At 39.3% G+C, this 5,534-nt stretch overlaps 1 pseudogene; it reads right to left on the reverse strand.

The window, feature by feature from the left end:
- Positions 1-3,293: 3,293 nt before the first annotated feature.
- On the reverse strand, positions 3,294-4,207 carry LOC109451590 (eukaryotic translation initiation factor 4E type 2; annotated as a pseudogene).
- Between the last annotated feature and the right edge of the window lie 1,327 nt (positions 4,208-5,534).

The following is a 5,534-nucleotide window of genomic DNA, read 5'->3' on the forward strand; positions in this document are numbered from 1 at the left end:
GAGTTGTCTCCGAGAGAAGAATGAGATCAACATTTCTCTACCTTGAGAGGTAGAGAAAAAGATCTCAGTTGTTGTCTAGCATGGATATTAATGATTTTCCCTGACCTAATGTCTTAGTTTAGGCTCTCTAGAAGCAGAGCCTGAGAAGGGGTTATTTATTGAATCTGTAGTCTCAGGAAAAGGGAAGTGAGGGGAGCAGGACGGGGCAGAGGGAAAGCTAATTAAGGTTGTGCTCTCTCCTGGAGCTTTGAAACATGAAGTGTATTATCAACTCATTTCCTCCTTGAGGAAAGGGGCAGCCCTTTGTCTCCTTGAATCAAAATTTTGCTAAAACATACTGATCCAGCACAAATCTAGGGAGTAAATACATCACAACTGACCTTGTTGAAAATCTGACAGTTTTATTTAAACCCTTATTCATACTTATGTATGTGTCTTTCTATAGCATAGTTTTGACATACTGTGCTTGTTCTTTGACCCCTAGAAGGTCATGGTCATTCATGTTCTGTTTTAGCAGAGACTGAATACTGAGTCCTCTGCACAAGCCTCTCTCATACAGGTGCATGAATGCTTGGGGCATTAAGTTATTGCTAGAACTACAAAAATTAACTGTTTTAAAAGAGAGATCAATGGGGGAAAATGAATCATAAAGAATCTTAACAGATATTTAGTACAAAAAATAATATCAAGCATAGAGGCCAATGCTTGATGAATGTCAATTAGAAAAATAATGTAGGATGACATAAAAAGGCTACTGGGAAATTTGTGATGATGAATAGATTCCTGTGCCTGTTTGTTTTTTATTAATATGACATCATCCCATAGCAAGAGTCCCTGTTTCTCTGCATTTTTGTAGCTAGAGGAAAACCTTGAGAAGAGACGAATTTTCTTTGATTCCATCTCCCCACAATCCTGTGAGCTCCTCTGGGAGCAATGTCAATTACACCATCGTCAATGCAAATGGCATTTTAAAGAGTTAGTACAGCAGACAGAGAATGTTAATGCTTCTCAGAAGTGCCCATGTGCCCTGCAGACTTTCCCCTACCGTCTGCAGCCCATCGCATGTCTTTATTCATTCAGATCTAATCCTATCAACTGAGAGGACAGGCCACTGGCTTGCTCTCTGCCTTTGTCACTCGAACTCACCCATTAAAAACAATCCATTTTCTAAAGTCAGACAGTGTGGAATTCAAGTTTGGCAGCCAAAAGATAAACTCCTATATGCAGAGCATGATAATGAGGAGCCTGCTGGCTTTCTTGCTTGATGAGTTATTCTTATTAAGATAAAATGTGTTCCAAAAGCGACTCAGAAACATGAAAATCAACTAGTTCATTAAAAGTTATGGGAGCTTAGACTTTCAAATTATGGAAACAAATATGATGGACGTGCACTTCAAAACCGGTAGAAAATTGTCATCACTAGAAAGTCCTTCAGTTGTGTTTTCTAATGTTGCAGTATTATACAGAAGAATCTCAATTGTGCTATCCTGAGAATTTAGATGGCTTGATAATCAAATCATCTCTACTAAGCTTTTGTGTAATGAAGGCTTAATTTGTGGTAACACATAAAGCCTAGAAGTAAATAAATACCTTATGTTGATGGAGCATCTATCATGTACAAGGCAGTGTGCTTGGCATGGTGAAGTGCATAAGAAAATATAAGATAAAAGACAGATCTTGCCCAAAGGAAGTAATGGTGTACTAGAGAAGACACAATAACCAGAATTCAGGAGAAGACATAAAGCTGGAATGTCACAACAAAGGACATTTGTGTACATAGTAATCCTATAGAAACTCAAAGAGCAATAAAGACACAGGGACAGCCCATACTGAGGCTGGTTGAGATCAGGTGATGAGTTTTAAGTCTTAAGATTTTCACGTTATTCTCTGAGCAATGAAGATCTAAAGAATCTTTGAGCAAAGAGGTGACATGGTGAAGCAGTGAAGGAAAATAATCCTGCTGGTGGTATAAATATTGGACTAGAAAGAGAGTTCACCAACTAATGGCATATGACGTGATTTTAAGTAGTGTGTGAACATGGGATTAAATAATATTGAATTGCATAGTGAAAATATGTTCTGTTAATTTTCATTTTTAGAAGAGTCGAGGGAGAAAATTTTTGGTTTGTTACTAATAAACTTTAACACCTCTGTAACATTTTGTTATCCATTTTAGCAGAGAGAATAGGCAATCACATGCACTTAGAATTCAATAGAATTGTTTTTATTAAATGTGCATTTACTTTTATAGTTACCATCTATTTATGGCAAGTGACATTCATTTCCTATTTATATAAATAAGTAGAAATAAATACTATAAATTTATTTAAAATAAAATTTAAATTAGTTAATTTAAAGGGGAAAATTACGTGTATAACAGTACATGTGTTAAGCACATATGGAAAAAAAATCAAGAAAAGGAATGAAATTGAGTTAAATTTGGAAAACACAGACCGAGGTTAGGATCCACTAGACATTTCTTAAAAACGAAAGACTTGTATGTATGGAAAAAAGTTTGTTTCAAATACGTTCACCACAGCATTGTTATAATACAGCAAAATTGAAAACAAATTAAATGATCCTAAATAGAAGAGATGTTAAGTAAAATATGGCATCGTTATTCTAGAATATTATTCAGCTGTTTAAAGAATCGGAAAGAACTACATGCATGCATGTGGAAAGATCACCAAGTTTAAAAAAAAAAAAAAAAGCAGGCAAAAAAATAAAACAAATCAGAAAACCATACATTTGGTATGATCGCAGTTATTTTTTTTAAAGATTTTATTGGGGAAGGGGAACAGGACTTTATTGGGGAACAGTGTGTACTTTCAGGACTTTTTTCCAAGTCAAGTTGTTGTCCTTTCAATCTTAGTTGTGGAGGGCGCAGCTCAGCTCCAGGTCCAGTTGCCATTGCTAGTTGCAGGGGGCGTAGCCCACCATCCCTTGCAGGAGTCAAACCGGCAACCTTGTGGTTGAGAGCCCACTGGCCCATGTGGGAATCGAACTAGCAGCCTTTCAGAGTTAAGAGCGTGGAGCTCCAACTGCCTGAGCAACCTGGCTGGCCCCCGCAATTATCTTTTGAAGTTTATACATGTATACGTGTATGTAAATGCACAGGAGAAAGACTGGAAAAATAATCAAATAATTACTTCTGCCCACCTCTGGAGAGGTGAATATGGGATCTATGGTGGGGGGAGGGACGATAGCTACATTTTCTTAGATAGTGATGACTTGTTTTAATCTAAAATTCATGTTTCATTTTGTTTTCCTTTTTCTTTTTAGTTTAGCACCATTTAATAAGTGGTCTCAGTTGTTGCTGTAGCTGCTGTGTGTCGGCCTGTTCTTAAAACATAAATGTCCTTCCAATTCCTCTTGTCCAGGGCAGAAGGATCTTCCAGGGAGCACACCAACAGAACAAGAGACTCCAATGATTTCAGCTTCAATGATGGTGCCATCCAGAGAGGGAGAGAGTCATGGCACATCCAACAGGGCTTCCAGAGGTTTTGAAAAATGAGTTTTGGGGAGCTCAGGCCGCCTGGCATTTTGATGCTGTTGGTATGGGGTTTGTATTCCATGACGGTGTTGGGCGGTAGGTGAAGCAGTCACAGTAGCGTATCTTGGATTCGGCCTGTGGTTGCTTGGTTTCTGGCAGTCTTATTCCATATGGAAATAATGTCCTCCTGAAACCACACAGAGACCACAGCCCCACACTTCTCCTCCCCAATTATGAACTGTTCCCCCAACATGGCCAGGATGAGATTCTCCCAGCAATGAGATGCCAAGCCCTTCTGCAGCCGAATAATCCATTTGCCACCATTTTTATTTGCATCATCCTCCCACATGGGTTTAATTTCTTCTTTGAAGAGATAGAAGTCGCTGTGGCCTGTCAGGCCCCAGGGACATACCTACCATATGGCTGTAAAACCTCCTGAACTGCTCGGGAGGCAAAGGTGCCGATCTGTTTGATATTCTGTTCATAGCTCTGTGAGCTGGTGGGATGGCCGGGGGCTCTCCTGGAGTCCCAAAAGGTGTAACTGTGTTGCAGGGGCTGCTCTGCTGGTCCAGGGACAACAGCCTTCCTCCTGCCGCGGCTCTGACTCTTGTCTCATTCCGTTTTTTTCCTTCTCACCATCTTTCTGTGTGCTATTTGTTCATTCTGATCATGGTCTCCACTATCATCATCTTTCAATGCGTCGAACTTGTTCATCTTTTCCTCGTTGCCACTGCCTCACAGAGTGACTTCCGCTCCGCCAGGTCACCCCACCTAGGGCCTCATATAGTTTTTCATTGTCGTGATTTTTTTAAATACTTAGGAAAACAAAGGAGATCTGCGGGTACATTTCTATTTATTTTACTCTCTCTCAAAACTACATGAAAACATCAGAAAACAATAATATCTGAAGGGCACAAAACCACAAGGACATAGAAAAAAGAGACAACTGCAGCAAAACTTTGAAAGCTGGATGAGTGGTAGAGTCTAAAGCAAAGAATCTAAAGAAAACTCAGTGTTGAACCAGCAGTGGAAGAAGCCAAGAAGAAGCCCAATATGTATTGCAGAATCTCCAAAGACTCTGGAATTGGCAACAGTAGACCTCTTGGAATGGACGTGGAAGTGAAATTAAAAACAAGAGGGTTGTTTGAAAGACAGTTCAAGAAGTGGTTGGTGAATCTGTAGAACCAATTACATCCCTGATCCCTTCCCTATCTCTTCTAGCCGGTCTATGCATCACCTTTGCCCCAACAGGATAAAGGGGGCTTACCCTCTAGAGGAAACAAGTTAGACTTACTCTCTAGATAGGAGAACGAAAGGCATAGTTAAAGATGGAGATAATCTCTTTAGTCCTAAAGGGATTTTCCATCAGGAATTTCCCCAATAAAGAGGCCCATTGAGATCACACTCTAGTGGTGCCCACTATAGTTCAGAAGCTCCCCACACGCACTCACAAGCTTCATGTGGGCTGTTTATTGTCTTGCCCTTGAAGAATCACCAATATCAGAAAAAAAAAAAAAACTCAAACGTGAGAGGTAGGGGTTGAAAGAAATAAAAACAACTTGGAGGGAACACAGTCTCTGCAAGGAAAACAAAACTTCAAATAAATCCTCTCTGCTTTACTCAAAAGATTGGACAGATATATACATGAAATAAGAACAGGTACTATTAAAAGGAGGAGGAGGAGGAGAAGCTGGAGGGGAGAGAAAGAGGAAGAAAGAAAACAAAGAGCACAACGAAAAAGTTACTGGGAAAAATAAATATATACAGAGGGTGCCAAAAAAAGGTATACACATTTTAATAAAGGAAACCCTGTATTAATTGTAATACTCAATATGTACCGGTAACAAAAGATGAATACAAGTCACGACTGATTTCTGCAATTACAAGAGGTGCTCAAAGTGGTTACCATCAGCATCCAGACACTTCTGATTATGGCAAACTACTGCTTGAGTACAGTTAATATCGCTTAAACGTGTATACACTTTTTTGGCACCCCCAGTATATACATATTTAAATATACACACTTACATGTATATAGATA

The sequence above is a fragment of the Rhinolophus sinicus genome, linkage group LG10 (genome assembly GCF_036562045.2).
Source record: "Rhinolophus sinicus isolate RSC01 linkage group LG10, ASM3656204v1, whole genome shotgun sequence".
Lineage (NCBI taxonomy): Eukaryota > Metazoa > Chordata > Mammalia > Chiroptera > Rhinolophidae > Rhinolophus > Rhinolophus sinicus.